This window comes from Saccoglossus kowalevskii, chromosome 10, assembly GCF_978046115.1.
Source record: "Saccoglossus kowalevskii chromosome 10, keSacKowa6.1, whole genome shotgun sequence".
NCBI lineage: Eukaryota > Metazoa > Hemichordata > Enteropneusta > Harrimaniidae > Saccoglossus > Saccoglossus kowalevskii.
The window spans coordinates 7,130,013-7,155,774 of record NC_140650.1 but is presented as its reverse complement, the minus strand read 5'-3'; the positions used below and the strand labels follow the sequence as shown (position 1 = coordinate 7,155,774).

The 25,762-nt window shown below is 34.0% G+C and overlaps 1 protein-coding gene and 1 long non-coding RNA gene across 3 annotated transcripts in view; one reads left to right on the top strand and one right to left on the bottom strand.

Annotated features, from left to right (window-relative positions):
• Positions 1-14,899, bottom strand: part of LOC100371265 (protein hu-li tai shao-like) — a 37,947-nt gene extending 23,048 nt beyond the window's left edge. The window contains exon 1 of one of the 2 annotated variants that reach the window (XM_085504181.1): positions 14,791-14,899. The gene's annotated coding sequence lies outside the window, so the exon portion shown is untranslated. Of the gene's footprint in view, positions 1-667; positions 732-14,790 lie in introns of those variants that run through there. The other variant, XM_085504182.1, reaches the window with a different exon arrangement.
• A 3,745-nt stretch (positions 14,900-18,644) lies between these two features.
• On the top strand, positions 18,645-20,406 carry LOC146737841 (uncharacterized). Its single transcript, XR_014930693.1, has 2 exons — positions 18,645-18,781; positions 20,178-20,406. It is a non-coding gene; the product is annotated as an uncharacterized LOC146737841 (long non-coding RNA).
• The last annotated feature ends 5,356 nt before the right edge of the window (positions 20,407-25,762 follow it).

Here is a 25,762-nt window from a genome sequence, read left to right as displayed (position 1 = left end):
ACTTAATTTGAACCATCCTATTTGAACCACACTGGGACTGTTCAACTCACAATAGCATTATCAAACACCCAAGGTGACCCCTGAGGTCAGACTCCCATTTCTGGATTGTTAATTCCATTAATGTCAATAAATAAAATCTCTTAAAAAATAAATATTTGTCATGTTTGATGGATACATGAAATCTTGTGACTGTTCTGCATGTAATAATTTCACAGGTCATGGGGTTTGTAACATAGTGAATACACATGAATTGCAAAGGGCCCCTATGGCTGTATAATGAGTTAGTGTACGGCTGTCCTATATGCATACTAATGGCGAACACGGCCAACCCATGTCTGTTTATTCTCGCATCAATCCTCACACAATTTCAGAGCAATTATAAATAAGTTTAGAAAGACTACTGAGAGAAATATGTCTCTGCAATTGTTACTGACTGAAAACATGGTTACAGTTGTTGAAATTCACATGAACAAGCATGCGAGTCAGTGAAAAGGACGAGGATAAAATCTGCCTAAGCAGCCGACTGCCACTCCCCATGTTTCCATTGAAAGCAGCCTCCAATCGATCCAGTCACATCAAATTCTGCCATTTACCATTAAAAATATAGTGAATACGCTGTTAGAGGATTTCAATTATTTTAACTGAATTCAGAGGGTCAAACACTCACCTTGTGAGCCCCTGCAACTGTCAGTCCTGGCCACAACCAAATTCAGGGGGAAAGATCAAATTATGGAACAAGGCATTCAGTTTGAGGGAGGGAAGGTTACATACAGAGGGGATCATTATAAAATCTACACACTACTTGTAGTACTTCATTACAGTTCTGTATCATATCAAATCTTCAGTAGAAAATTGAACAGTTTTTATGGAAATCATCACACACTGTTTTATCCTAGTCCCTCTAAAAAAGACTTAATTATTATTTGATTGATTGGCTGTGACCTGTCACTGACCTTTCATTTAGTGACACCAGACATAGAATTTATAACTGTCCTATTTGTATTAATGCCTGCTTAAAAAAATCCTACAATGACCGAATAGAACTGGTAGGTCAGCCAGTATTATATGGCGTGTGAACGGGAACACAGTGCACTCAGTATGCAAGAACTGATTGGCCACACATTTTGTCAGTTTGCAGAAAAAACAGACAATGGTATGAGACAATCAACTGTTCATATTTATTAACATTCTCTTCCATGTTCCCAGAACTTTCTTTAATTTCTGTTAAATCTTACGATTATTATAGACTTTATTTTTAACACATAAACATATATGTAATATTTTATTCATTATATTATTGTCATAATACAAATATGAATGATACATTTGCATTGTGATCATGTAACCCGAGAACACCTTTGTATCCTAATTGAAAAAAAAATTAATAACCCAAAAATTAAAGTAATGATTCTTAATGGGAGTCTACCATTTGCCTCCAAAAGTAAAAATTAGAAAATTTGTTTATACTAGACACTACCTGTGTTCAAAATGTTAACTTTAGGACTTAAACTGGACTAAATTTTCACCCCAACACAAGTATAGAGGGGGATTGCTGTATGGACCCATATGCAAATTATACCTGACCGGTTTGAGAGACTTGGGGGTAGTACGTTAGAAAATACTGTCGAAATTTGGGTATTTTTACACATCGCATACTGATGTGGCTTTTATTTTATTAGTAATACATTTTTTTTTAATTATGAATGTATTAATAAGTTGTATAAGAACTCAAATTCTTCACTGAACAAACACAAATTTTAGACTTCTCGTAACATAATATTTGAGAGGTTTTTAATTGTTTTTAAGCAAAAACAGATAATGAATGAATGAATAAATAATTTGAGCTGCTACTGCGAGGTAAAAAGGAAATGTATTATAAAGTATTTATAGTCTTAACCCAGACAATGTTGTAATACCTATAAATAATGTACAACATAAAAACTACCCGTAACGATGCAGTTACATCATGTGACAGATTTTAATTACTTGTTATAATTACTACTATATTGTACTCTCCAGGGACTGTAATTCTGAATATCATTTTAATGAGAATGAGATAGTCGGATAATGATCCATCAATTATACTGATTACAATAACCACACATGTCACAACCAATTAAAAAGTGACAATTTGTTTTTCTTTTAAAGGGACATGAGCTTCACGTTTTGAATTTGTTTAATAAATAAAAAATACTAACTATTCTAACATCACTATTAACTACCAACTAAACTAATCTAACACAGATACAGAAAATACATGTTTGCGTATTTTTATTCTTCCATTCTGCACAGTGGAGCAAAGAATAGTTAAATTCACTTGATTTCAAAACTGACCATAGTTAGGATATCAGTGAACTGACACAAATTTAGTTCACATTTGACCGCTTGACCTTTTAAGATCAGCAATGATGGGATAAGCAAGCATATTGTAATATCTAACATGGGTAAGATAATATGATTTTGTTATTCAGCTCCATTTAAAAAAAAAAATTAAACATATATTGCAATTTCAGTTTTTAGAAAAAATATAAACACACTGTAAAATAAATATTCACTAGAATATATTTTATTTTATGTCGCTGGGTTTTTATTGGCTTGTTTGTGAAGAATACAATTGATTGTATGGTTAACTATGAATATTCCTAGGTTTTAAATTATGAATAATTAAATCCTGGACATTATGGTATACGGGTTCTATCAATGAACTCAGAATAAAGCAAATTTACCAGTGAAAAGTTCAAACACACACTGAGTAAAATAAAAGGCATCAGATGCAATACAAGATAACTGTGTGACCTTTGACCTGACCACCTGAACAGTGATCAGTCAGCTTTATTTTAACACTATCACCAAAGTGTGTACAAGGTCGAGAGTAAATTGAATTATAGTTTCCCACTTTGGATTTAAATACATGTAATTTTAGCTTGAATTTTGAGTCTCCAACAATATGGACATTAATCGGCAGCCATCACATGGCTTTTTCTGTCAGGTACACATTACAGTTACACTTATTAGCAAATTTGCAATAAGGTTAGAAATGGGATGGGGTGAATTACATGGCAGGATACACATGAGAGAAAAAATGACGGGTAATTGGATACAGTGAATGACAATGCATGTCATGTATTAAAAGTGACTCATGACCGAGGAAAGATTACAACTTAAGTCAGCATCATTCAAATTCATTAAATAGAGATAACTGTATATTTATGGTTTTAAAACATCGCAAATATTTTATTTTCATATTTATATTATTTGTATGCACATGATAAAAATCAATTGGCAACAAGCTACTGTGAAAGTGAATTCAGTGAAAATAAAATCCAGCAAATAAAAACCTTTTTTCCTATATTTTACATTCAACTTTTCAAAAAACAGTGAAAATAAATTCCATACAAAACACCCAAAGTCTTTTCAGTGAAAATTAATTCCAGCTAAAATAAATTACTTTACAGTAGACACCAATGAACTTCTTATATACCTTGTGTAAACTCATCAAGATTTTCACATATCATGTAGTTTCATGCCTTTATTAATCAAGTCATAGTTTTAGAAATTAAAACATAATAAAGCCTTGAAATCAACATGGCCTGTGATTGGATGAGAGGGAAATATAATCTAGCAAGTAGCTATGGCTTCAGTACAATTTCCTCCCTTGTGATCCAACCACATCCAGTCATTAAAATTACATTCATGTTGAATGAAAGCATTTTATTGAGTGTTTAATTTCACTGGAGCAGAGCCTACTTTTAAAGGCAAGACACTGGGACAGGTGGATTCACTCAACTCACAAAACAAAGGTTAAGCATATGCAAGTATGCCAAGTACATTAGTAATATTTCCCACAATGCAATGTAACATGCCCAAAGGATTCTCATTTATTGATAATGGGAAAGTATATGACCCATGACAATATTCTATATTTTAGTTGATAATATTTACACAGATAAGCATTCCATAATACCCCAGATACTCAATGAACTTGCTCTTTGTCTTACCATTGATTCAGTGCTACCAAAACGCACTTCAGGTCTTGCGCCATCTACCTCCCCCCTAAATTTGGTGCAGTATTTTGCCCATTTTTACTTATTTTTCTCCATCATATTTTTACCAATTATAGAACAAATTATGCAAATTTTCCAGTGAAGTACAATGTAATAAAGCAACATCAATTCATTGAGTGGGACTAAGTGGGAAATACATAAACACAGATATACCACCAGTACCATGGGAGTGTCTCCAACTGAGGTTAAACAATAACAGATTACTTACAAATATTCCAGTCCTAGCAACCGAAATGCAAGTAAAATTCAACTTTTACTCGTATCAAAATTTATTCTAAGATTTGGTGCAATGCAGTTTTAGGGTATCAAACCATTGATGGTGAAAAGATGACACACACTTAGAATAGTAAACACTCTATATAAACTGTTATAGACATGACTCAAATGACATATCTTAAAACATATGGCTCACATTCCCAAACCTCATCCAAAACAGTTTGAAAGAGGCTTCCTTATTGGTCAATGCAACTACATTCAAGTAGACTAGTAAGGAAACAGCCAATTACAAGTGTTGAATAATAGCCGGATGTCTTGCATGATAGGCGTTACCCCAAATGAAACTGGAATCTGGCCCATCCATACCAATAGTGTTCAAAGCTGGGAGTGATTAATTTGAAAATAAACAGTTAAACAAACAAAACTTAATTACTTGTATACATATAAACAAGACAAGAATAAACAAACTAAAAACAGATTTCTGGCAAGGTCAGTCCAAGAAAGGCCAATGAAGGTTACACAGAAAAATAGATTGTTATAGTGGAGTTGTTCTTCTTTTAATCACAATTTTTCTTCAATTTTATTGATTGCTCAGGTAAATTTCACCCACATTCTACCACCTGCTTGCATAAAAGTTAACAATCAAATTATTAAGTTCATTTATAAAGGAGGAAGAATCTAAACTTTTTCATATCTAATTTTACAGATACTCTGTTAGAAACTTAAAGATTTTATACTTAATCCATTTTCTGATACCCTGTCCTAATCTGATTTAAACATTTCTGCAAGAAATTTGATAAAAAATAAATTCATAATTAGTTTAATGAGAACAAATTATCATTTGTGTGTAATTACATAACTGTGGTATCATGTAATATGAAATGTTTAGCCCAGCCACTAGCAGAATTTTATTCTGTATAAGCACCAAAAGTTGTTGCCATGACTACCTGAATGAATAAATGAACCACTGTTCAAAGTTGACACAAAGTATGTTATTTTCACTGCTGTACCTAGACTACTATGAAAGTTTATTAACATAACTTCACAGGAACCATGCTGGCCTACAGAAAACGTGCATACATTATAGACCTGCTGGTTACACACTATTTCGAGGTGTCATGTGTACATAAATATAAATTCTCTAGAATTCATCTTTTTGTAAGGAATGGTATATTACACGCTGTTATTTAAATAAGATGAGAAAACAACCAATCCAGTGATGGAAATCTGTACTTGGGACATAAAACAGTGAGAACTAAGCTGGGTAAACTTCACAATATTACCAGAATAAATGTGATTCAGTTTAATCTTAGCAACAAGCACATGTGAACATATTTACTTGGGGCTAGAGAAACAAGTTTTTTGCTTACCATTTTTCAGTTGAGTGGATTCAAGGCAGAGTTTGATATATTGAAAAAACTTGTCAACAAACCAGCTAAGCTGCTTTCTGATTGGTCTAACTGTCAGGTGTTGGGATTGGGTAGCCAATCAGGAACAAATCTTATACGTAACTTTGAAATGACTCTGATTTTTGGTTCAATATATCAATGTATGGAGTTTAATTACAATGCAAGACCCGCTGCAAAACATGCAAACATTTTGTTTGTTTTTTGAATGGAAGAGACTTATTTGACAAAAGACATACCATTGTAGCCACTTTGTCCTTGTTGGCATGAATGAACTCATTCACTACAGACTTTGGAATGCATTCCTATATCTAATCTGATGGGTCGTACCATTTATTGTAGGGAAGGCAGATGAGTAGAAGTGAAGTAATATTCATGTAAATCGTAGTAAAAAATAATCACGTATCAACTTATTGGTATGCTTGGGAGATGAAATTTTGTCTTGTGATGTTTGAGAATAGAGAGAGATGATTCTCAGGGTGGTAGGTGATTGCTTGCTCAGTGGCTTACATGAAATATGTACACAGATAATACAAACAGAATGTACCAATGAAACCTTTAAGTGATGATGAGGTACTAATCATCATCAGCTGCTGCTCCACACATCACTGATGTTGCTATGGAAACAGATGCGACAGGATCAGTATTTACAACCTAGGAAGTGATTACAATAGCCATATTCACTCAACAGTTTTAATTTAATTGTTGTGGCATCAAGAGTTTGCATAGTGGTAATACAGAAAGTTGGCAACCGAAATAATTTTGAGTAAAAACTTGATTTGGGGAAAAACATAATTATGTGCTGTGATAAATACAAGTTTGTATTAAATTATTGATGAATATGGAATGCATTGAAGAAAGAAGATTTTGATTTATTACAGTTAAACTGGTTATGAGATAAGAACATGAATGGTTAAAGAGGTACTACAAAATAACCTTGACCTTGCAGATGACTGGTAAAAACATCTATAAAATTGCTCTGCTAAAAGAGTACCATTTTCCTAAGCATTAAATTGTTTAAAAGCAGTTTATGATCTTCTGTTCTGTAGCATTTCATGGTTTTCATTTCCATAATTATTCAAACTGTCCCTATCCTTGTCACTTAGGACATGACTTGTACATTTCAATTTCCTTGTACATTTGAGCTGATCTAGCATACCATGTGACCAATCAATGTGAAACCAGGATCAAGACATATATAAGGTTTCCACTTACAATTTAAGACATAATACACGTCTATAGTTTCCTGTTTTCTAATCATAATACAAACAAATGTGGGAAAAAAACGTTAGTAATAAAACACTGGTTTTATTAAATTGAGCTGTTTGCTGTAGTCAAAATTTTCTACTTAAAACAATTACATTTTAATTAAGATCAGATAAGCGCATGACTATATTGTCACAATAAGAGTATGATACAAGTGTTAGAATGTAGTCATGCATCTGGGGATGTAAACTGAAAATAGAAGAGCTATAATAACTGCTGGTAGTTATTATGGATGTTACAGGTACATATACAGCAAGACAATTTACGGTAATTCAAAATTGTTCAATTAACTGACCAAATCAGCTTATACCATGGGTATTACATCAAGAAGTAATTTTTTTAAAACATCTTCACTGGTCTATCAATAGCATCAAAGCAAGAATACAAGTTTTTCTAATTTTTCAACTAGTACATATCACAAGTAAACCTAACAACTGAGAAAACAAATCAGACACTTATTTACAGTGTCTAACTTTGTGTAAATAAAATACTTGACATGCATTGTACATTTGAATAGGGCCAGTTTCAGACGCAATGCGACATATGTGGTGCTTTAAGGGGGAACCACTCAATCCCATGGATTGTACCACGTGCTCATGGGTAATTAATTCCGCCTCTGTCCACTAAGTAAATGAATGCTTATTATGCTTGCTTACTCAAACTGTGATTGACAGGCATTTTGCATACATTAGCCGCCATTTTAAACTCATGATTTTTACATGTTGCTGCATGTTTCGACCAAAAATAACAACATTTATATATCAAAAGCCCAACCAGATGAGTGTAATCACTAGCGTACATATCCATGCCCCCATAGAAATGTATTTGGAATCACAGCTTGATATCAAAACATCGTAAATGGCAAATTTCCCGGAGCTCCCGCCACAATGTGAATATCAAATAATTTAGATAAACGATGATTCTCAAGAATATACTAAATGCAAAAAACTAGTGGTACTTAAATACAAGAGCTACAGGGAATATAAAAAAAAAATTCCACCATTTCTGTTAATTCAACATATAAAGATACATACAATTATTGCAATTATATGTCCAGAAAGTTGATACTGATGTTGAAATGATCACATCCATACAATCACACTGAACAGAGACAGCTGACACATAGATTACAGGTATATAATACATTTTCACTGGGGAGGGGTCATAGGGATACACTGGTGAAATGGGTTGTGGGCACTGGTGGGATGGGTACTGGGGACTCTGCATGGTTAGATGGGTCGTGGGACACTGGTGGGATGGGTCATGAGAACACTGGTAGGATGGGTCATAGGTTGAATTGATCATGTGGTACTTGTGGGATAGGTTGGGGTTCTGGTAGGATGGGTTGGGTGAAATGAGGCACTGTTGAGAAGCATCATTGTGGGAACTGGTGGGATAAGCCAGGCACAGTGGAGACACAGGTGACATGGGGTCATAGGGTACATGTGGGATGGGCTGCAGACACTGGTGGAATTGGGCACAAGGGCACTGGTGTGAAGCATCATGGGGCAAATGTGGGGCTGGGTGTGATGTTGGCACTGGTGGTAGGATGGGTCATGTGTTAGAGGTGGAATGGGTCATGTGTTAGAGGTGGAATGGGTCAGGTGGTAGAGGTGGAATGGGTCAGGTGGTAGAGGTGGAATGGGTCAGGTGGTAGAGGTGGAATGGGTCAGGTGGTAGAGGTGGAATGGGTCAGGTGGTAGAGGTGGAATGGGTCAGGTGGTAGAGGTGGAATGGGTCAGGTGGTAGAGGTGGAATGGGTCAGGTGGTAGAGGTGGAATGGGTCAGGTGGTAGAGGTGGAATGGGTCAGGTGGTAGAGGTGGAATGGGTCAGGTGGTAGAGGTGGAATGGGTCAGGTGGTAGAGGTGGAATGGGTCAGGTGGTAGAGGTGGAATGGGTCAGGTGGTAGAGGTGGAATGGGTCAGGTGGTAGAGGTGGAATGGGTCAGGTGGTAGAGGTGGAATGGGTCAGGTGATAGAGGTGGAATGGGTCAGGTGATAGAGGTGGAATGGGTCAGGTGATAGAGGTGGAATGGGTCAGGTGATAGAGGTGGAATGGGTCAGGTGATAGAGGTGGAATGGGTAACGTGGTAGAGGTGAAATGGGTAGGTGGTAGAGGTGAAATGGGTCAGGTGGTAGAGGTGAAATGGGTCAGGTGGTAGAGGTGAAATGAGTCATATGGTAGAGGTGAAATGAGTCATGTGGTAGAAGTGGAATGGGTCATCCGACATGTATACTTGGTGGGATGGGTTACAAGTGGGATGAGCACTGTGGTTGGACAAGACACTGGTGGGATTGGTTTAAGTGTTTTATCCAATAATCAATGGACAGTTTTTTTTACCAATATATAACATGCACATACAGCTGATACAGATAACAAATATACCGCTATGCATGATGGGAAATATTAAATTTGGCTAAAACCAATAATGTTTATACACTTGAATAACCACCTACGATGTGCTGATAGGCCTCAGCTGAATATTAATTGCTCACCTTGTTGACAACTTATTGTCCATTATTGTCCTCAATGACAAATTATATTACAGTTGAATACAGGTCTTTCATAATATTTTACAGTCTAGCCATGGGGCAAACAATCACTACTGTACAGACCTACATTTATGTGTCTCGCTGGAAACATTCCAATTTAGGAAAGACAGTCACTCCTTTGTTGAGAACCAACACAGACATTATGTCAAAGCATGCGTGCCTCATGTTTGGTTTCTTTGAATTCATTACACAATACTATGGGACTGAAACAGAACGCAGTTAACTTTGTAATCCCTTTGGTGCACAATTATAACTTTGTCAAACAGTATAGTTGCCTGGAGATGAGTCATCCAGCAAATCATTGAAGGTGAAAGTGAAATAAATAATCTTGCTATTTTAGTCAAGGCTGTGTTCACAGCAGGTGACAATATTTAGAATATAGAAGTGTGATCTAGTAAGAGAATATAGCTTCTTAAACTCTCAGGCCAAACAGAGTGTTTCCATAACCTGACCTGACTTATAAATATGAGAATCAGTGACAAGTGAGGGTTCATGCATGAGGGTTCTGACAATTGTACGATTCATATATGTCAAACCAACAATCTTAAGAGGGGAAAAGAAACTTATAGCTAGAACTACCCTAGTTTTAAATTGGAAACCACGCCATATTTGGTTATCAGAAGTCAAGTTTTCATCACTATATATGTATTTTTGTTTTTTTCTGTCTGTCTGTATGTATGTATGTATGTATGTATGTATGTATGTATGTATGTATGTATGTATGTATGTATGTATGTATATATATATTATGTTTTGTCTTTACCATACAGTTTCCTCAGACAGTACTTGCAGAGTATTCGTATTATTATTATATCAGAAATACTTTAAAAGTTGGAGGGAAATTAAGAATAAACTGCAGTCTCACCAAAGCAGTTGTATTCCACAACATATCACAATGCCAGACATATACAAAACTTTTAAATAACAGTCGCCTGCCTGTCTGACTGGCAATGATCAGATTGAAAAGACATTAATGAACATTAAGAATACGATCAAGGCCACTTTATTTCAATTTTTAATCACCATTTTCTCTTCAAACAAATGTTCAATGTGAAAATAAACTAAAACTAAAAACATCAAATACTTTCAGAAACTATCGGCCTTGTCAAGTTTGACAGATACACTTAAATTTAATACAATAATGGTACTGGTAAAATGACTTATTGATCTTACGGGATGATCATTTCCTGCAAAACTGGGAAAGTTGTGATCTAATCACCATGGTGAACGCATTAAAATAGAGTCAATATTATAGGTATTACTTTCACGGCAAATAAATTGTTAGCAGTAGTGTTCAAAAAAAATAATAATTTAGTTAATATAAATCAATTATAACAGTTTAAATTTTTTATGTAAATAAACAAGATGGCTTCCAAAATTAAAGACCTGCTGATAAATAGTTATAATGCCATACATTTCCCATATTACATGAACCTTACATCAGCATTTAAATATGACAAGGTCAGTTTATGGCGATTTGCCCAGAATTTTAAAAATAACAGTGTTAGTATAGACAAGATACACTGCAATGACTGCTTTGGTTTTTTTTATATGAAATTCAAAACCTAGAAACCACACCCAAGTATCCTGTAAGTTATACTACTAGAAAAAAGTCAATCAGGTCAACTTTTAACAAGATATTTAACAGAGTGAAATGAATGCTAGAACACATGGCTTCTTAGCACCACATTCCAATCACAATACACAGTCAGTGTATAGGCCTCTGGAGATCTACTTGGCATAGCCATGCAAAGTAATCTCATTAATATTAATTACTTCAGGAAAAGCATGCTGGGAAATTTGCTAAAAGCATCAAATCTGGGACTTTTTCTCTATAAAAAATATCACATTCCTGAAAATGGAATAATGTTATTTTGTTCACTAAACAGCCTTTTGTTTATAAACAGAAACTGATGCATAGTGAGTGCATAAAACCCTTACAAGGTTAGAAACAAAATGGTCAAAAGGTCATACAAAGCATGGAAACTAAAGATCAAATAAACATATGAAATTGACCCATTCACAGTCAATTCCTAGCAATAATAGTTTACATTAATAATAAATACATAATCCAAATAGTGAATTAGTACAATTCAGTTGTATGTACCATATTTGCTCCATTAGTAGTGCATGTGTTAAAGTAAATGACACGGAAGTATCTATGGAAATATTATATCTGACATGCAATAAATGCAATATTTGGGTATATGTGTGCTTCTACTTGATATTTACAAAGCTTCCAATAAAACAAATGCAGTATTTATAAATTTGTGTAATACCGGGTAGCAGCCAATAACATGCATCAAGAAAGCAATCATTCCACACTAGAGGGCAGTCACCCCACACCCCCCCCCCCCCGCCCACTAGAGGGCAGTCATTCCACGCTTGAGGGTAGTCATTCCATAATAGAGAGCAGCAATTCCACACTATAAGTGATGTAGCACAAATGAAAATAAACATGATGGGCAGCTTCATAAAATAACTGATTTGTGAAAGATGTAAATGTTTTGTAAATTTTGTGGTAAAATTGTTAATACTGTCATTTTGTAGAATTACAAATGAGATGAGATGAGCTAAGCTAAGCTAAATCACGACATCTCAATCATCCAGTACGCACCTAATGTGGCTACTCAATTGGAGAAAATGCATCTAGATGGGCAGAATGACACAGTACGTACCCAGAGTGGCTACCCAATCAGAGAAAATGCATCTAGACGGGCAGAATGACAGTAAGCACGTAGAGTGGCCATCCAATCAGGAAAGCTATAGCAATAATTAGCTATAACATCATCATGACTAATACAAGAAGTGCTTGACCTGGGGGCACAATTCCTGAATCATACAACTATTTTGTTTACAAAAAAAGCCATTTGTAGCATTCATGCAATCTATGTATTACAAAACTTTGGGGGTCCACATGCAACTCTTTGCTACAGTGACTTACTGCCTTTTCTGAATTACTATAGCCCAATCTTTTAATAGTCAATAAAGAGGGATATTAAAGAGATTGAAGTATTGAAAAAATATCAGTTAATTGGTGCGTTTTAGTGTGGGTATTAATTAACTCACAATAAATTAAATAAATAGACCCTTCTACATATATCACAAACATAAACAAGGTTCAAGTGGTTTGTGACTCTGGGTCTACACATAAGTGCTACTTGAAAATACCATAATCCAGTTCCTAAGAGTGTTTTAGGTTTAATAATCCAAGTCTCTGATGTTTATTTATTGAATTGGACACTAAATAGCAACTGAAACAAGACTGTCAGTAAATGCAAGGTTAATTGGTAGAGTTGGACTGGGAAAGAATTTTAATAGTATTCGGTAATCATAAAATGCATGTGAAATTATTTCACAGACTTTATTCTTTTCTGCAAATTTCTCCTGCATAATCTATAAAGCAACTGCCATATACAATAATTAATTTAAATCACCATTTTTTTCTGAAACAAGAAATTGAACCCATTCAGGGTTACCTGAAGTGATCATGGATGACAGTGAAAAGAGCAGTCAATGAACTATAGCATATTATTTGAACCCACAATAGCCACAATAAAGACACAAAGCCTTGAATACGATTCCTAGAGTTTCAAGGCTAAACCACATTTCTACCATGTACACAAGTATAACACTTGCATATGTAAATAATTTCAAATTTCCCCTGTGTGTAATGATCAAACCTGGTCAACATTCTCGTAAATGTGCTGTGACCCAACACACTCCCAAGTCTAGTCAGCTTCTTTGTCACCAATTCAATTTCAGTGAACCCCAGCTGGGTCATGGCCCTGTCATTTGTTTGAGTCCAGCTGTTGATTGGACAGTAATGACGTCATTCTACAGCCTGTCTCCATTTCATATAAGCTTGCAATGTACACTGTGGTACACTGTGGATTCTATATTATCTACATGTACGTTATTTTCAACAACACACCTACCAAGTTGTTAATTAAATTTACATAAGTGTTGATGTGATTTGGAAGCAAAATAACGAGACTGCCAAATTATAATCACATTATTACTTATTTTCAAAAAGCTCATGATCATGTATTAGACAGAGTAAAAATGTGACATGAACAAATTTCCAGTAGATTTAAACCATGACATTGACATAACTGTTTCACAGTAATATGGGTGGTTTATGTTAAAAATAAACTAATTTTACATTGTTTGTATTATTCCTGGACTAACTATACTGTAAAATGACTAATTTTCACTGGGTTTAAATTTCACTGATTTACCATTTCGGGAATATTCAGTGGGTTTTAAATTCACGGTTTCGGCATTTAGATAATGTGTTCTATGCTAAATTTTACATATTCACTGTGTTTTAATTTAGCGCATTTTTCCAGTCAGCGAAATAAGCTAAATTAAAACCCAGTGAATAATTACCCCCTTTACAGTATATAATTATATCGCAAATGGTGTAGTACAACACAATATTCAGCAAAACAATGTATTCTTACTACATGTATATTTCTCAGTGAAAATAGCCATTGCAGGTGCCAAAGACAACGAACATCGTTAATGAGAAACACCATTCCCCTGACTAATTACATCATACTGAACTGATATTGTTTTTAAAAAGCCAGGCCTTTGATTAAAAAAAAGCAGAGTATTATAAATATAACTCACAAACTCAAAAAATGGCAGGAAATCTGAAGATAAAGTTCGCTTGTACTCTGTGGGATGCCTACCGCAGCGAACACGCCTATTTTTTTTTGTCTAGTTCGAAGTGCCGAGGAAACCATACAAATGCATTTGACTGAAAAAGGGAGAGTCGCTATTCCATGGATGTGCTCCCAATAATCTAAATATATCTATGATTGGGAATAACGACATGCTATATATCACTCAATTTCGGAATATCTTCCGGACATTCACATCTCACCGATCTCTGTATAAACAACATGGGCATCATTCAAATGAAATTTGCAGAACACCCAAAATGGCGACTGGCTGCAAAAATGATGCGGGTGGCACAATGCCGACATTCTCTTCAAATCGGCAAATGTGGAAGTATTTCGCGTCGATCATGGAAATACATTGCTTAGCAGTGACGTTCGGATAATAAGTGGGCATACACTGGGAATTAGTTAGCCAAATAGAGCTGAAACATGCACCCGAAAAGTACACACCCTCGCCGGCTGATGTACAGCATTTGCACGGACTTCGGCATTTGCCAATTTTCAATTAGGCGGGTCCCCGAAACAACGTCTTTGCACAGCGAACAAGGCCGATTAAAAATAAACATATAATCCTTTTTGCATGAATGGTTAGCTTACCTTACAGGTCACAAAATAATGCCAGCAACTATCCAAGAAAAATACTCCAAAACAGACGAATTTCCAACCGAGACAGCGGCTAATAATATGCAAAGGTTGATGAAAAGATGGAAGGTGAGAATAGGCTGTTGCAACTATTGCGCGGCCCTCCCTTCGATGTTATTATAATATATGCATACATTATTTAACACATTGCATTAATTTATTTACTGACAACACATAAAACAGTCAAATATTCATCAGTTCATATTCGCTACTATCATAAATACAAATATAAATTATTATTAGAAACAGTGAAATAAAATTGCCTGTTAAGTATATGATAGAGAGGGGTGATGGAAGAGACGCCTCATTGGCTGTATTCTATACCACGTGTTCAGCCATGTCAGCAAAATGAACACGTTCACTGCATTATATACCAGTACTGAAGCCACTAAAGTGCAAAGGATAAATGTCGACAGTTGGTGAACTATGTCCAACTTTACGTCGTATCTATGGAGATGAAGTACCAGTTTCGACCATTATTCGTCGTGACGAGGATGTTCGGGTTAGAACTATTGCTTGTGTGTGTGTACTAACACGGTTAAATAGATCAGTTTACAACCCAGGGAACTTCCTATAGTTCGTGATCTCATGAATTCGTGTCGATTCGCATATCAACCAAAGACGGGTGGTGGGCAAATGTTACCATGGTAACATGGAAGACTGTCAAAACACGTTTAAGATAACTTTTTGAATTTATTTCTTATTAATGTTATCTTAATGTAATACTTTTGTAATACTTGCATAACCTGGGCTCAAACTTTATATAACAGAATATTGTGAAATTCTTTACTGAAAACCAGGCATGTCTGTGTGGATATAAATTTCATTACATTTTTTGTTATTGATAGTTTGCTGTTTCCTGCAGTGCTGATATTCAGTCTAAAAAGTGTCTTGTCGGTTTTTAGCTACAGCTTTGATAATTTAATACTTGGGTTATGCTTCAGGGTTCTCGTTCAAATAGATTATTTCTTTATAATTTTGCATAAGTTTCTGGAATGAATTTGGTGATTTTTGCAGGGAGTGTCAGGATTGTTTGTTGATATGAAGTTTATATTCACTGATTTTTGATGAGTTGAATATAAAATATAGGAAAAAAGTCCCAACTTCAGTGAAAATAGCAAAAATAAAATCCAAGTGAAAATAAAGTACCGGTACTTTACAGTATGTCATAATTGATAAAGGTCATCTTGAACTAGTGTAAACTGTGTGGATATAGAATATATTGTGCTGGACTGTGCATTGCTTGCATTCTGAGGTCCATGTACAGTCTATAGAGGGACTGTGGTCCATGTCATGCTTTATGTCCACTCAGTAAATTTACGCCATGATTGAAGTTGTCTCAAAGTTTACTTACTAAAACAAACCACGTACATGCTTCAGTCAGTGACTTGTATTCTACTTTATGAAATAATGAGACTCTGTTTTCAATATTGAGTTATTATTATTATTACTAAGTGAAATTTTAAACAATAACAAGCATTGTATTAGAAATAATAACACATGGATGTGTGTTTCAAATACTGTTATTTTTACCCAGAATCCTTTGCATTGCTGCAGGGCATGCATTGAGAAATGTGTAGTAAATGATGCACATGAGTAACATATGAGCTTACTTACGTAAATAAAACATTAAGTTATATTTTATCAATGATTCAGTATACATTAAACGCTGTTTTTAGTATATGTGCAACTATTTGAGATGCCATCTTAGCAAATAGCAAATACGGTATTAATAATTGCAATCAATATTTTGCATTTTTAAAATTGGTGATTATAATACTGTCATTTTTGTCACAATTTATTTTAAAAACAAATTGATGACATTTACCTCCTAGACTGCATGTCTTTAGTACCTCACTGAAGTTAAATTTTTGTAAAAATAAAAGCAGCGTACAGTATTATTTGTGAAGCTTTGTTTCAACAAAACTGATCATGCACACTAGCTGGCACAATTCAGATTATATTTGTGAAAAACAATAACAAATACATAAATGATATTAGAATATTGAGTTAAAAGGTGGTCATCACTATGTGTTGTCTTGATGTGGGTCCCATGCATCATACTGTAAACTGCTTAATTTTACAGTACAATTCACATTAATATGTCTCTTGTAAATTAAAGAGGTTAGTATTCAACGCATGTAAAATACATTGTTTTATATAATTTGAATGCAAGCTGCGTGACAACCACTGTCCTTTTGAATCGTATTCAACAGAAACCATTAGAACACATGGGTATTATTAAATTCTGTGCATACAAAGTAAAAAACTCACATAACATGTTTCTTCACTAATAATGACATTACATATCGTTACTTGTCTGAATCGCAATCATGTGTTACTATGGAAACACTGACAAGTGTACACATATAATTGAAATGATCATGCATGAACTCCATATATTGTAATGAGCTGAAAATAACATATTCCGTGGAATTACAACTATTTTGGAACAGAACATGTCATTGCATTAACTCTTAAGCGTCCTAATTTTGGTGCACTATTTTTCCTATTTTTATGTATTTTGCTAAAATTTTTTGATAATTTTGGTTCAAATGGGCATAATTTCCTATTGTCTACAGGTCTTGATAACAATTTTAAAAAAATTACGAAAAATATATATGTGCTTAAAATTTGGGAATGACGACATAAATTGACATTACCATTTAAAGGGTTCAAACAAGCATAACCTCATTTTATGATTTGTGGCTAAAAAAGTCAAGTTTAAATTTTTTTGAATTATTTGTATGCATACCTAACAACTGAAATAAAAATGATTAATTAAAGATAATGGGATGTGGAGATTGATATGCAAATTAGCTCTCTTAATTAACTTGATTGTTCATGTAACAAATGAAACTAGACATCATACAGTGTCATTTCAGTCAATTAGCATAATGCATGACATGTGTTTGCTCAGTGCATATCTGATGCAATAGTCAGGGTAAGTTACTATAGTTACCATGAGTACCTGAATTGTTTGAAAAAATATTGAAATTATATTTTTATTCACTGGTATGAATTTAGTCAGTGGTACAAGATTGTAGAATTTGAAGATGTCATAGGGGTTGATTCGAACAGAAATGCGAACATGGAAACAGTGTTGTAACACGCTTTATTTGTCAATATCATTATGAAATATTACAGTGTCTCCATAGAGGAACTGTGGAAACATGTGGGATTTATAGCATTTGAATGTGAGAAATTCCTGCCAGGGGTTGAAATGCTAGTGGAAATAATAGTGAAAACAGAAAGATAATGGTAGTTCTATGATTCTTGATTTCAAATGCTCACTCCAACTGATACATTCATCAGTCATGAATTTGTTGGTAACAATTTTAGCCCAGTCCATTTAAAAAATAAAGTACAGTTGGTTTTACTGTAGACAAGATAATGTAAATTAGTAATGCTTTGCTCAATGCCTGCTCATATGCTGTAATACTGTAAAATACTTTAATTTGAGCTGGATTTAATTTTCGCTGAAAAGGCTTTTTGGGTGTTTTGTATAGAATTTATTTTCACTGATTTTTTAGCCTTCGCAGACGAAGTCTGCCGAAGGCTTATAGATTGGGTTCTGTCCGTCCGTCCGTCCGTCCCCGTCCGTCTTTTACCTCTTATAACTTTGATATGCTCTGTCCATTTTTTTTTCAAGTTGGTGCAAATTTTATTCTCAATGCCATGCATATGCACGCCAAGTATTTTTTTTATTCGCCAAAGTTTCATTGTGTTTTTCTGTGATTTTCAACATTTTACTAGTACAAGTGCCGAAATTTGCCGGAAAAATCCGAGTTTTGCCGACATCTCACAAGAGAACTGGCATACCGTATTGCGCATGAGCCAGTCTAACCGCTGAGGAAATCGCCGTCGATTTCGTCTGAGGATATTGTATTCCGGGACTGTATCTTTCTTTGCACAAGGCTTACATAGATTAAATTCTATCTCAAAGGTAAGAAACTGTGCTTTTGGTATTTATTATGAACTTTGATTTATTCTTTTGTGTGTCCTGACTTTAGTGAGAAACGATCGCACAGTGTCACACTTTGCCAGAAAAACAGTCCTGCTATTAGTTCAAGAACTGGTTATGAAACGTGTAAATCGAAAGTTTATCTCGTCATTAAGGAGGCTTAGGAATAACGTTTGGCATATGAAATACTGGAATAATAAAAACGTAAAAGTTTAGAACACGCTGATCGTGATTCTGTTATGTACGATTGCTATTTCCGGTGTTCATTGGCAACTGCTAGCAGATTGAAACTTGGTTTCGTGACGACAATTAGACTAGAATTATCGAGAAAACAAGTCAAGTTCGGCCAACCGTGACTGCTTGAAAGCAATGATGAAATTGAAAAGTACTTTAATTCAATATCAATGAATCTATCATCACTTTTAAATTACCTTTGAAGTAAATATGATACCCGAGTGCGTTATTGCATTCGTGACCGGGACTTCCATGCTCCATGCGGTGTTGGAAGTTTATCGGTAAATCGAACCTCTGTCAACAGAGACACATTTTTCCAATCAACTATTTATTTCGGTACAGAAGTCAGGGTGGCAATTTCAATGTTTAGCTACCATAATTTATCTCCATTATGAGCAGGAAAATAAATTACGGACCTCGATTGAGATGGATTTAACGGCGGCCATGTTTTTAAGGGATATGTGAAATAATATTAGGGAGGGGTCAAATTCACGTAATCCTCGATTTTAATGATGTTGACTTAATATTAAATTTTTTTTTTTCAAAACTTCGGATATTATTTTATATAATATTTTAATACAACTACAATATGTTAATTAGTATGCAAATTAATATGCAAATTAGCAGCCAATCTGAGACAATGCAATCCAGTTCAAAGGTGAATTTGACATACATTTAGGTTACATGATCACTACCTCTGCTGATTAGTTTTTTATGCACTTCTATCTGCTTTTATATTAAATGTATTTTTTTGTATTTTTCTCAATAGTTTTTTTTTATTACTTTTGATAGCTTGGCATCCATTTGGTTCAGCTCAAGTGAAATTTTCGGCACAAGTACTCTGGCTTTTTGCACATTCTTAATATTTTATTTTTGCAGAATCCTGTGAATATTTATTTGACAACTTTGTAGAGTGGAAACTATTGAATTAGTTCATCCAAGACTTTGGTAGAACATGTTTAAAATAGTACAGTGTGAACTGCAATTTCTTTCTGGCTGGTATAAATTTATTAAGTAATATTTTTTCGTACTAAAAAGACTCAAATATCTTTTTTAATTAAATCTTACAGCCAATGGGAGCACATATGCCTACAACCTCTGCTTACTTTGGACTAAATGTTTTTTTTTTTTTTTTTTTTTTCAGGTGCAGAGCCAGATTTTTTTCTCAGAAAGCAAAGGCACTGGAACTACATGTATTACAAAAACATACCGGTGCTATTCACTGCGTGTCTGACAATTGTATAAAGTTTCGCAGGTCCTCTTTTTTTTACTTTGAGAAGTTCTGTCAACCAAAGCATAAATATGTGTTTTCTCTGCACATAAAATTTCACACGATTTGTTAATTTGTATGATAATAAAAACTTGATAATATTCTTCTGGATTTTTGTACTTTATTTGTATCATTGTCGTATGAGAAGTAATCTTGTCCTTATTAGAGATATTGAAACTGATCCAGGGCCACAAACTAGTTTATCCAAACAGACACAACACTGACTCTACATATTTGCAGATCTGATTTGTATACTTCCTTGTCATTTTACCTGTTGTACTGGTTTGGTGCTATCTGGTTTCCTTGCTGACCTGGATGGAGAGTGCTATAAACTTGAAAATGCCATAGAAATCATGTTTGCCAATTTATGTCCATGCAACTTTAGAATGACAACTAGCGAAGGCAGTGTCATTCATGACTTGTTAAAAGTTGAATGTGAAATATAGGAAAATAAGGTATATTCGCTGGATTTTATTTTCATTAAATCACCCCTTCAGCGAAAATAAATTCCAAGCGGAAATAAAGAATTTGACAGTAACAGAAGCTTCAATCTTCTCTCTACATGTGGAGGCGTATTACTGGAATATTAAACCGTGATGAAGTACAACATCTTTTCATCACAGTCATATTTTGGAAAATTAAATTCTATTTTGTTATATTGCATGAATTGCAAACAGATTCCATTAGGATATTAAATGATCCCTGCTGGAAATGAAGTAGAAAGTAATGTACGAGGCAGTTAAGTGGTCATGAATGGAGAGTGATATTTGCATATGATTACATCATGACTGATCCCATTACAGTGTTATGTAATTGACTGAATTGTACTTTTAATTGTACTGAATTACTTTTTGAACGAGACCACATTATTAGTGTATGTGTCATGTGGTGGTAGTAAATCACTGAATTCTGTTTAGTTTGAGCTTGACTTGAAATAATAACACTGATAGTAACAATGGCAGATAGCACAAAGTATTGAAACGTTTATAAATAATTTATTATAATGAACCTTCTGTGTATAGATCAGAAAATTGCAGTTCTAAATTACATTTTCAGTTATTGATGTTACAGTTGTTTTTTATTTATTTCGTGAATGCCATTTCTGCAAGCGCATGCACAACATTGTGTTCCCTGGTAACATATGTTGTTTTTATATGCTTTGAATTAGTTTCCGTTTTGCTCCATTAGTTTAGGAAATGTGTTGTCATCAATTACATGCATATTCAGCTCAAACCATCTTTAAGCTCAGTACTTGTGCTTGGGACACTGTTGTGCAGTTTTATATTCAGCCTAATTATGTCATCAATAATTTTTTTTTTAATTCCTGAAATAAAAGAATTTTTAGTTGATCTAATAATGTAGAAAATACAAATCAGGATGCAAGCAATCATCAGTAGTTCTGAGAAATTATGAGTCTATTGTTTGAAATATCAAGATGTTATGTGTAAGTCTGGGATTCAACCATTATCAGCATGGGTAGAAGGTCAGCTTTCAGAGTGGTTGATTGTAATTCATATTCTGTTCCATGCTTTAATCTAAAGTGAAACCTGTGAAAATAATATTACATTGATTTATTTTTAGTGAGCAATATTGAATCACATCTGGATATATAAAATCCATTTTACCACCCCATCACACCCCCATTCGCACCCCGACCCACCCCCACATGTGAATGCATCACAGGTTGTCAGTCATGTGATGATTGATGGTTTCCGAGGAGATAGGTCACAATAACCTTCCTGGATATATCCCGGACAACCAATAGTACTGTGATCACAACTAACTACATCACCGTAATTACACGACTACTCTTTGCATATTTAATATAAATTTGAGTGAATGACTTCTAAATAAATCCATTCATAGATTCATGTAAAATATTCATAAATACCTGAAAAATTTAACCATTAAATTTTCTATGAGGGGAGATGGATAAAAACTTATAAATTATTTTTTTTTCAGGATGATGCAGTTTTTTTATTTATCAATTTGTTTTTTCCTGTAATTTCCCAGTACATTTTCTTTTATTCAAAATGTTATCTGTGTGCATTGTATTTTGTCAAAAAGCATCATCTCTGACTTTCCAATGGTCAACCACTAATTGCCAGATTTCATACAGGTTTGATTTTTTGCACAAAGAAATATTTGATTTGTATCAATATTTTTTATGATACGATGGAATATACTAGTGATGACATTGGACTTAATAAAACCAACAAACTCTGCTGTACACAGATGGAAAATTTTTATTTATAATGAACTTATCTGGGATTACATATGGCATTTTATCCATATAGGGAAATATTGTTTTTTTGATAGAATATTGTAAAATACTTTATTTTCGCTTGGAATTAATTTTCAATGAAAGAGTGTTTCAGTGAAAATAAAATCCCACGAATATATCTTTTTTTCCTATATTTTCCATTCAACTGATCAAAAATCAGTGAAAATAAATTTCATGCAAAAACACCAAAAATTAATTCCAGCAAAAATATTATACAGCTATTTTTTTATGGAACATTTTGTGTATAATTTTTTTTTCATAATTTAATAATTTTGGACCGAATAGACACAATTTCTATTAGCTTATAAGTCATGATCAAAATATAAAAAAATATTACTGATTTATTTCGTGTGTGGTGATGAAAGTTGACTTGGGTGTTGAAAAGGTTATAAATTTGCTATCAAACCTTTTTGTGTTAAATAATCAGAAACTGCTGAATTGTGTAAAGCAACTGAATCTTAAATAATACTAAAACATTTAAAGATAATCGGTAGAATATATTAGAATGGAAATTAACATTTGATGAATAATTAATCATATTAGTACATGTACATGAATGGAATGCTAATTTACGATAAGCTCCTGACATGACCATGCAATACCAGAATGGTGACATATCATTTACATTGAAGTGAACATGAAATGTCAGCTGTCTGTAAATGCGTCTGTACGTCTACATTGTCAGGTACTCAGATCTAAAAATTTATACTATAGTTAAGAGAATTGTATTTTGTAATTTTAATTCCCAGGATACAATTTTTTGAATAAAGCAGTGAATTATTATATGTCATCATCGTTGCATATTATAATTTATCTACTTTTAACTTGTTGCTACAAGTTTTTCTGAATTTTAAAGGGTGGTGGACGTCACGCTGCACATGTACACATACAACATTTGTGTTGATAAACATTGATTTTCCCACAATCCAATGTACTCTTCTAATGGAAATCACAAGTATGAGGTTTGACCTGGGTGCGATTTTTACTAATTACTGTCGGTGACTCCTTCAATACCTTCCAATCACCTAAAAATTCCCCATTTAAGCTTGGTAATGTTTCAGTTTGTACTCGTTGATCAGCGCAACAGTTAAAGTTGCAATCTTTGTTTATATGAGACCATATATTTGCGCATGCGTGGCCCAACGACTATGATCGCTCTTTATGACTAGACATCATCACAACTTGGCATCATACACAAAACTGATATTCAGAAGATAAAATTAGTGTTCTTGAAATCAAGCACAACTGACACCATGATTTTCTTTGTAAACCCAAATATTGATTTTGAACCCAAAATTGCTTAGTTATAAATAACACGCAACCAAGCAAGCGTAGGTTCTATTATATTGATAAAATGTTCAGCATTTCATTTCGTACTTTGTGCAGATCAAATTACCTTATTCACATATAATACGCCATTGGCTGTTTTGCATGTACATGATGTATCTAATACAATAACCTGAAATAGAATTAAGTGGTTGTCTGAGTATCTGTCTGAGGACAGAAAAGCATAACATATTCCCTCTATTACAAGTACATTGCCAATATAGGCAATGTGAGCAAAGAAATTGTATTTTGGATAGATTTTAATTATATTGCACCAAACATTTATTGTAACATATCATTGCATTTTTTTTCCTCTATGGAACCATGATAGCTGTCGTGATAGGTGACACGTACCATAGACTTAATTCTTGGAATACAGTACACTAATTTAATATTCTTGGTAGATTTAGTTAGCACATGGACAATGCTTTAACAACTATATTGACACATTGACAGTACATTAACATCTATATTATTATACCATCTGTCATGAGACTGCTAATAATGAATACCATGCAGGTGACTAATGACTGTCATTATTGTAAACAGGATATTAATGCATACATTAATATAATATTGCATCTCTAAAAACAAAATAGATCTGTTTCTGCTCTACGTGTGCATCAGTTTAAAATAGGCCACTCGCATGTTTTTTTTGGCATATTTGAATAGAAAAACGCAAAATGCATTATTTTTTGAAGAAACATTCGACCAGAAACAGAAATTATTTTTCTTCTGGCCTATTCTATGAAGCTTACTGCATTCCCTGTACATAGAACATATGGGTGACAAGTCGCCTACACTGTAAATATCATGGACCCCGGCCAACACAAAGAAATGTTAATAAAAACAATAAGGCCAAATTCACAAAAAAATAATATAACTATGTAAATGCATGTTTGATATGTTTTAAATGAGAAAATATGACAGGGTTGTTGTCATGTAATTTGTAGCCATTTGAATACATGTAAATGCATGTACAAAACATGCATCAAATGGAAGGTGATCGGTGTGACATCTGCTTCCTGGTGATTATAAAAGTCAAACCTCTCAGCATGATATTATGGTGAAAAATATAATTGTTTTTTTAAAAACTCCAATCCAAGTCAGAAAAATTCTGAGAATTTTTTTTTTTTACAATAAAATGAACTATCACATTTTATTACCGGGGGCATACATGTACGTGTTATTATAAACTGGGAGTACTTCTCATATCATTATCATATCATGACAACACAGGCTGTGTTCCTGCTTTAGAAATAAATACAACCCTCGGCAAATTATGCTGATTACCCAGACAGTCTGCATGTAATGTGTGACATGCAGGCAGTCCACATGACAATACACAACAGTTATTTACATACATTGACACATACACTGGTAGGGACATGCATCAATTCATGCAATCTATGATATATTAGACAAAATAATTACATGTTAATTAACCTTCGATATTTATAAATCAGCAAGGCGGCTGTTTGATCAGGCAAGATTACTTTCTCTTGACATGCATGGGGAACTGTGTTAATTGAGAATCATACAAAGTGTATGGGTTCATCATATTACCAATTCTCAGCTTTCCGATGGATATTCCTAGAGTTTATTTTGTACAAATGTTTATTTGTAAGAAATTACTATATTGCATTTGTTTTCAAACTTCAAAATGCAATGTACCCATTTTGCTACAGGCATGAAAATGAGCATGTTACTAATAGTGAAATGTTGAGTACCAATGTTAAAATGTCATAAGTTTATTGTTGCATGCCCAGAATTTCCTTGACCTGAATTTGCTATCCCAAAAACCTCACCATATAAAGTGCTACATTTACATTTTTCATGCGTACACATG